Here is a 7,978-nt window from a genome sequence, read left to right as displayed (position 1 = left end):
TCCATATATTTTTAAATTTCTTCTCTTATTGCCTGATTGGCCCATTCATTCTTTAGTAGGGTGTTCTTTAACCTCCATGTTTTTGGAGGTTTTCCAGACTTCTTCCTATCATTGATTTCAAGTTTGAAAGCATTATGTGTGTGCATGTTATGATATCAATTCTTTTATATTTCTTGAGGCTGCTTTATGTCCCAGTCTGTGATCTATCTTGGAGAATGTGTCATGCGCACTTGAGAAGAACGTGAATTCCTTGGCCTCAAGATGCAGAGTTCTAAATATATCTGTCAGATCCATCTGGTCCATTGTGTCATTCAAGTCCATTATTTCTTTAGTGATTTTCTGTCTGGTTGATCTATCCTTTGCTGTATGCGGAGTATTAAAGTCTCCTGCTATTAGCACATTCTTATCTATTAGGTTGTTTCTGTTTGTGAAAGTTGTTTTAAATATTTAGTTGCTCCCATATTCGGTGCGTAGACATTTATAATTGTTATTTCTTCCTAATGGATCGACCCTGTAATCATTATATAATGCCCTTCTTAATCCCTTGTTATTGTCTTTAAAGTCTAGTTTTTCCAATATAAGTATAGCTACTCCAGCTTTCTTTTGACTTCCTGTAGCATGATAAATATTTCTCTGTCCCCTTACTTTTAATCTGAAGGTATCTCCCAATCTAAAATGTGTTTCTTGTAGACAGCAAATAGATGGATTTTGTTTTTTTTATCCATTCTGCTACCCTATGTCTTTTGATTGGAGCATTCAGCCCATTTATATTTAGTGTTATTATTGAAATATGTGGGTTTAGAGTCATTGTGTCCTTTGTGGGGTTCACGCTTGTGGTGGTGTCTCTAGTGTCATCGTTCCTTCCAATACTTCCCTCAGAGAGTCCCCTTTAGGATTTCTTGTAGAGCTTGCTTAGTGGTGAGAAATTCTTTCAATTTCTGTTTATTTGGAAAGACTTTTATCTCTCCTTCTATTTTGAATGACAGGCTTGCTGGATAGAGGATTCTTGACTGCATATTATTTCTGTTCATGGCATTGAAGATCTCCTGCCATTCCTTTCTGGCCTGCCAATTTTCAGTAGATAGGTCTGTCACCACTCTGATAGGTTTTCCTTTGTATGTTAGGGCCCTTTTTTCCCTAGCTGCCTTCAAAATTCTCTCTTTGTCTTTATATTTTGCCAGTTTCACTATGATGTGTCGTGCAGAAGATCGATTGAAATTACGTCTGAGGGGAGTCCTCTGTGCCTCTTGTGTTTCAACGTTTACTTCCTTCCGCATGTCGGGGAAGTGNTATGCTTTTTGCAAGCCCAGTGATTACTTTTACGATTATTGTTCTAAAATCTTGTTCAGTTATGCTGCTTATATATGTTTTGAGCAGTTCATTAGCTGTCAATTCTTCCTGGAATTTCTTTGGAGGAGAGCTCTTTTCTTTCGTCATTTTGGTTAACTTTCTGTCTCTTGTTAGTTTTAAAGACTTGTTATGCTCTCTGCACCTGTGAGCGCTGCTGTACCGAAGAAGACTCTTTGACTATCCAGGGGCTATCCTTTCAGAAAGTGTTCTTTGAATGGTATCTCTTGGTCTCTCTTGTTGAGACCTTGGTTACTTTATTTTCCTACTCGTAGTGGTATTTGGGACTCTCCACCATGTATACGTTGGCTTGTTTCTTGAGGTAGCCCTGGAGAAGAAATCATACAGACAAACACACAGGAAACAGGGGACACAAACGCACAGACAAATCCAACAATGATGCTAACCAAGAGGGAAAATGAAGAAGTAATGAGAAAAGACGAAGGAGGGAAGGCGAATGATAGAAGATAAAAATGCATAAAAAAGTCAAAAAGAGGAAAAGAAAAGGAAGAAAGAAGAAAACCGATAGTCAAAGATTGGTTTACAGCATATAACCAGATTTCCCAGCTATAGTTAAATAGCCGTATGTATGCAGTGCTTGTTGAAGAGCAGAGAGAAAGAGAGAGATGATAGGGCAGAGATGAGGCAAAATTGGAGATAGAATGAACAGGCAGAAGGGATAAGAAGCTTTTTTCAAAGAGCTAAAGGGTGGAATATGGTTGGAGAGGTGAGAGAAAGACGGTGGTGTTATTCAGAGGAACTCTCTCATTTGATTACTCCTGAGAGGCTTTGTTATACCGCCATTAACAGTTCTGCTGGTCACTACTTCCCTGTTGCAGGATGTTGAGTGGAGGGTGGGCCTCAGATCTGCTGGGATCAAGCAGCAATACAACCTGAGTGTGTTTGGGGAATGTATCAACTTCAGGTCAGCAGAGACCCGTTGCCTCACCCCGCCTCAACCGCTTTACCAGCAGCTGCAGCTTCAGCAGGCAATTTTCACTCACGGAGCAGCTGCTTCACCGGGCACCGGCGCCACTTCACCGGAACGCAGCTGCTGCCGCTTTAGTGGGCTGATGTCGCGCGCGCCACTGCCGCTTCACCCGGCTCAGAGACCACCTCCGCTGGCATTGCTGCAGGGATACCGGCCTGCCGCCGCCATGGATGGTGCCTGGCGCCAGACAGTTCAGTTTTTCCTGGCGCCTTCTTGGACCAGGGCACCTAGTTTAAAATCAGCACACCAGCAAGAGCTAAAAAACACTGTCTTTCCAAGCCGAGGTTTTTTCTCTTCTCTAAGGACGGTTCTATGAGGAATCTCAGCTTTTCTTTCCTTTCCCCTGAACTCGTGGCAGCTCACCACCACTCGCAGGTTTATCACTCACCACAGCTGCATGCAAGCCGGGTTCCCTCCCCTCCCTCCCTATCTCTGAGTCCTGTCCTGCTTTTATTTTCCTCAGTTTGCACTCACGCACTTATGAGGTTTCCTCCCCAGTGTACTCTGTCTCTTTCTCTTCCCAAGCTCCTGTGGCTCAGTGTCCTTTGACTTCAGACCTTCTCTGTTTGAGAGATGAGTGCAGGTGAAATGTACTGTGCTCCCTACTTCTCCTTCATCTTGCCTCCTCCTGTGAGCTTTTCATATATGGCCTTTATTATGTTAAAATATCTTCCCTCTAGCAAACCATGAGAGATTCTTGAATGCTGAGAACAAACTGAGGACTGATGGGCATGGGGGTGTGGGGTAGATGGGCATGGAGGAGGGCACTTGTGGGGATGAGCACTGGGTGTTGTATGGAAACCAACATGACACTAAACTATTAAAAAACAAAAAACTATATATATGTATATATATACATATGTGTATATATAGTCTTCTTTATTCATCAGTGGGTAGATATTGGGATGTTTCCATAATTTGGATATTGTAGATAATACTGTTTTTTTTTTTTTAATTTATTTCTAGGAGGGAGAGAGAGACAGCGTGAGCAGGGGAGGGTCAGAGAGAGAGGGAGTCACAGACTGAAACAGGCTCAAGGCTCTGAGCTGGCAGTCAGCACAGAGCCCGACGTGGGGCTCGAACCCACGAACCGCGAGATCATGACCTAAGCGAAAGTCGGACGCTTAACCAACTAAGCCACCCAGGCGCCCCTAGATAATACTGTTTTAAGCATCAGTGTGCATATATACCTTTGAATAAGTGTTGTTATAGCCTTTGGGTAAGTGTCTAGAAATGCAACTGCTAGACCATAAGGTAGTTCTATTTAAGGAAATGCTACATGTAATGTGGGATTCAACCTCACAATCCCGAGATCATGATTTGCATGCTCCACCAGCTGAGCCAGCCAGATATCCCTAGGGTGATTATATTTGTAACACTTTGAACCTCAATACTGTTTTCCAGAGTGGCTGCACCAGTTTGCATTCCCACCAACAGTGCAAGATGATTCCCCTTTCTCCACATCCTTGCCAACATCTATTGTTTCGTGTGTGTGTGTGCGTGTGTGTGTGTGTGTGTGTGTGTGTGTGTTATTTTAGCCATTCTGACAGGGGTGGGGTGATATTTCTTTGTAGTTTTGACTATCATTTCCCTGATAATTGGTGATGTAGAGTATCTTTTAACGTGTCTGTTAGCCATCTGGATGTCTTCTTTGGGGAAAAAAAATGTTTATTCATGTTTTCTGCCCATTTTATATTTAGATTGTTTGTTTTAGGGGTGTTGATTTGTATTAGTTCTTTATATATTTTAGATACTTATCCTTTATCATATATGTCATTTGCAAATATCTTCTCCCAATCCATAGGTTGCCTTTCAGTTGTTTTTCTTTCATTGTTTTCTTTGCTGTATAGGAGATTTTTATTTTCCTGAGGTTCCAATAGTTTATTTTTGCTTTTATTTCTTTTGACTTGGGAGAAATATCTAGGAAAAATTTGCTATGGCTGATGTCATAGAGATTACTATATTTGTTATCTTTTAGGGTTTTTAAGGTCCATGTCTCACATTTAAATCCTGAATCCATTTTGAATTTATTTTGTTGTATGGTTAAAAATTGGTCAAGAAATTTCAGAGTCTGTGTCTCCCTCTCTCTTTGACCCTCCCCTGCTCATGCTGTTTCTCTCTCTCTCCTAGACATTAATAAAAAAATATTAAAAAGAGTAAAAAAGTGGTCAAGATTCATTCCTTTGCATGTGGTTTCCCAATTTTGTCAACACTATTTGTTGAGTAGACTTTTTTTCCCATTGGGTATTCTTTCCTGCTCTGTCAAATATTAATTGATCATATAGCTGTACGTTCCTTTCTGGATTTCCTATTCTGTTCTATTCATCTATGTGTCTCTTTTTATGCCAGTATCATACTGTATTGATCACTATAGTTTTGCAATATAACTTGAATTCTGGAATTGTGATGCTTCCAGGTTTGCTTTTCTTTTTCAAGGCTGCTCTGGCTATTCAGGGTCTCTTGTGGTTCCATACAAATATTAGAACTGTATGTTCTTGCTCTGTGAAAAAAATGCTGTTGATATTTTGATGGTGATTATGGATTGTTCTGGGTAGTATAGACATTTTAACAATATTTCTTCTTCCAATTCATGAGAATCTAATGTCTTTACATTTATTTGTGTTTTCTTCATTTTATTTCATCAGTGGTTTATAGTTTTCAGAGTATAGCTCTTTCATGCTTTTGGTTAGGTTTATTCCTACCTATCTTATTATTTTTGGTGCAATTAAAGATGGGCTTGTTTTCTTTAATTCTCTTTCTGTTGATTTACTATTGTTCTATAGTAATGCAACAGACTTCTGTAGTTTGGTTTTGAAATACTGAAGACTTTTTAGGATAAATACTTTTTTTTACTTCCTTTATCCCCTACCCTTTTTATATTGAATAAAACGTGTTTGCCACATCATTTAGAAGGTGTGAAAATATTTAATATAGCACAGAATAAGAAAAGCAGACAAAAGTCAGCTGTGCTGACTGCCAGCTCAGAGCCTGGAGCCTGTTTCAGCCTGTGACTCCCTCTCTCTCTGACCCTCCCCTGCTCACGCTGTCTCTCTCTCTCTCCTAAAAATAAATAAAACATTAAAAAAAAATTAAATAAAGAAAAGCAGACACTTAAAAGAAAGAGAATTCTTTACAATTTATCTTTAAATGTCGTAAACAAACGTGGCTTTGTTACTTGTCCTTTCATAGATTTAATCTAAAGTGTTTTTTTTTTTAATTTTTTTCAGTGAATCTAGTCTTGATCAATTACAACCAATCTGTAATTGCAATCATTTATTCAAAGCTTCTGGGTTATTAGAGGGTAGGTTATCATGCAATCCAGAATCTTTCCTGTAATTCTGACCTTAACCCTTAGCGTTCAAGAAGGCTATACTTCAATGGTAATAGTGCCAGTAGGGTCTCCTGGAAATGGAAGACTTTCATCCATTTTCCCAACTCATTTGCTCTTCTTTTGAAATGCAAATAGGCCAGGGGACAAAAATATTTTTTCTAAAGTCTTAGCTTTTAGACAAGAATTTGTTGAGCTGCTTTCACTTGAAAGTCATTGTTGTGGAAAAGAAGAGATGGAATTCAAATTTCAGGCCTTCTGTATACTTAACACAATGCTGTCAGTAATGTGTTTAGCCTGAATTACTATATTCATATGGCCAAACATTATTCTCAAGTTAGTGTTTCCCCCAAATTTTGATTAAGGAGGACATGTGTGAAAAATAAGTTGTAGCACTTCAGAGGAAGGAAGGGCTGGAAAAAAATTTAGGATAACTAGAGGAAAGTATACGAGACTTGAAGATGATGGAAGAATACTGTTCAAGGAGCACCTGGATGTCTCAGTCTCTTAAGCATCCCACTCTTGATTTCAGTTCAGGTCATGATCTCAAGGTTTTTGAGACCGAGCCCTGTGTATAGCTCTGGGTTGACAGCATGGAGTCTGCTTGGGATTCTCTCTCTCTCTCTCTCTCAAAATAAATAAACATTTTACTTTTTTTTTATAAATAAACATTTTAAAAAAGAATAATAGTCTAGAGTGATTAGTAGGAGAAGAGAAAGGAAGATGTTAAAGGGAGACTTTTGAATACTATTTTAGCAAGACTTCTGTGTCTCTTAGACTATAAATTGTGCAAGGGCATATCTGTTTGTCTTTTTGTGTATCTCCTCCAAAAGATTATGAAGGCCGATTACATTTATGAAACATTTGTTGAATGGAAAAGTTGGCAGACATCCATTCAAATGATAGATAACTGCTGTTTTTGTATCAATTTCTACTTATATTTAAGTGACTGGAGACTAGCATTTTACACTGCACCCCCACCTTGGCAAGTCCAACTCACAAACACAATTTGTTTAAACAATATCTAGTTTAATTTTCTATTTTACATAAAGGCTTTGAGAAGGAGCATGGCAGTCTCTGGTTCACCTCAGTCTTTGGTACTCCCTGCTGACTAATACTTAGGCTGCATCACTCCTTTAAATTACTTGTGTTGACCTAAAGATGGTTGAACTTGTGAGCCTGTCAGATACATTTTGTCCTCATTTCAGATCTTTGCTTCAGAATTGTTCTTATTTGTCTTGCCCCTTTCCCTATATTCCTTCCAGTTTCCTCCTTTCATTTATTTTACATCATTGTTGACCACTTACTAGATAGCAGACCCTGTGGTAGAAAATATTATCAAAACAAAATACACTTTCCTTATTCAGGGAGAGTTTACAGTACAGTTGGAGAGATGGACAAGTTAGTAATATATTATATATAGCATGAATAGAATTATGAATAGCATGCCATAGAAATATATAGCTACCAATTCCCTTTAGCTGTTTTATTTTCTTCTTTTTAATGTTTATTTTTGAGAAAGAGAGACAGACAGACAAACAGACACAGAGACAGAGCATGAGCATGAGCAATGGAGGGGCACAGAGAGAGAGAGAGATGGAGACCCAGAAGCTGCAACTCCAGGCTCTGACCAGTCAGCACAGAGCCCTACACGGGGCTTGAACTCACAAGCCATGAGATCATGACCTGAGCAAAAGTTGGATGTTTAACCAACTGAACCATTCAGGTGCCTGTTTTATTTTCTTCTTTATCTCTTTTCTTTGTCCTTAGAGCATTCTTATTTATTTTAAACTAAGCAGTATTTTTTAAGGTTTTTTTAAAATTTTTATTTGATGGGGGTGGGGGGGACCAGAAAGAGAGAATACCAAGCAGGTTTAACACTGTCAGCACAGAGCCCATTGTGGGGCTTGACCTCACGAACTGTGAGATCATGGCCTCAGCTGAGATCAAGAGTGGGATGCTTAACCAAATGAGCCACCCAGGTGTCTTGGAGCTAAGAAATATTTTGAACTCAGAATTGAGGTAAAAAGCTGAGTGAAAATTTCTGCTCATCCAATATGGAGGAAAGTTGACCATCTAGGCATTCACCCATTCTTGCATAATAATGTCATGAGAGACACATTGACTTTGAGATATAACATAGGTTTGAACGATGATTCTGTCAATTAATAATTTGTACATATTATTTAAACTCTCTGAACTTGAATTTTTTCATTTTAAAATGAGGATAATGATACCTATCATATTTGAGTTGTTAAGGGATTCAATATAAAATGTCTAAAGCATGTTGCACAATGCTTAATACTTGAAAA

The sequence above is a fragment of the Crocuta crocuta genome, unplaced genomic scaffold (genome assembly GCF_008692635.1).
Source record: "Crocuta crocuta isolate KB4526 unplaced genomic scaffold, BGI_CrCroc_1.0 scaffold362, whole genome shotgun sequence".
Taxonomy (NCBI): Eukaryota; Metazoa; Chordata; class Mammalia; order Carnivora; family Hyaenidae; genus Crocuta; species Crocuta crocuta.
The sequence above is the reverse complement of the archived record's forward strand: the minus strand, read 5'-3'. Positions refer to the sequence as shown.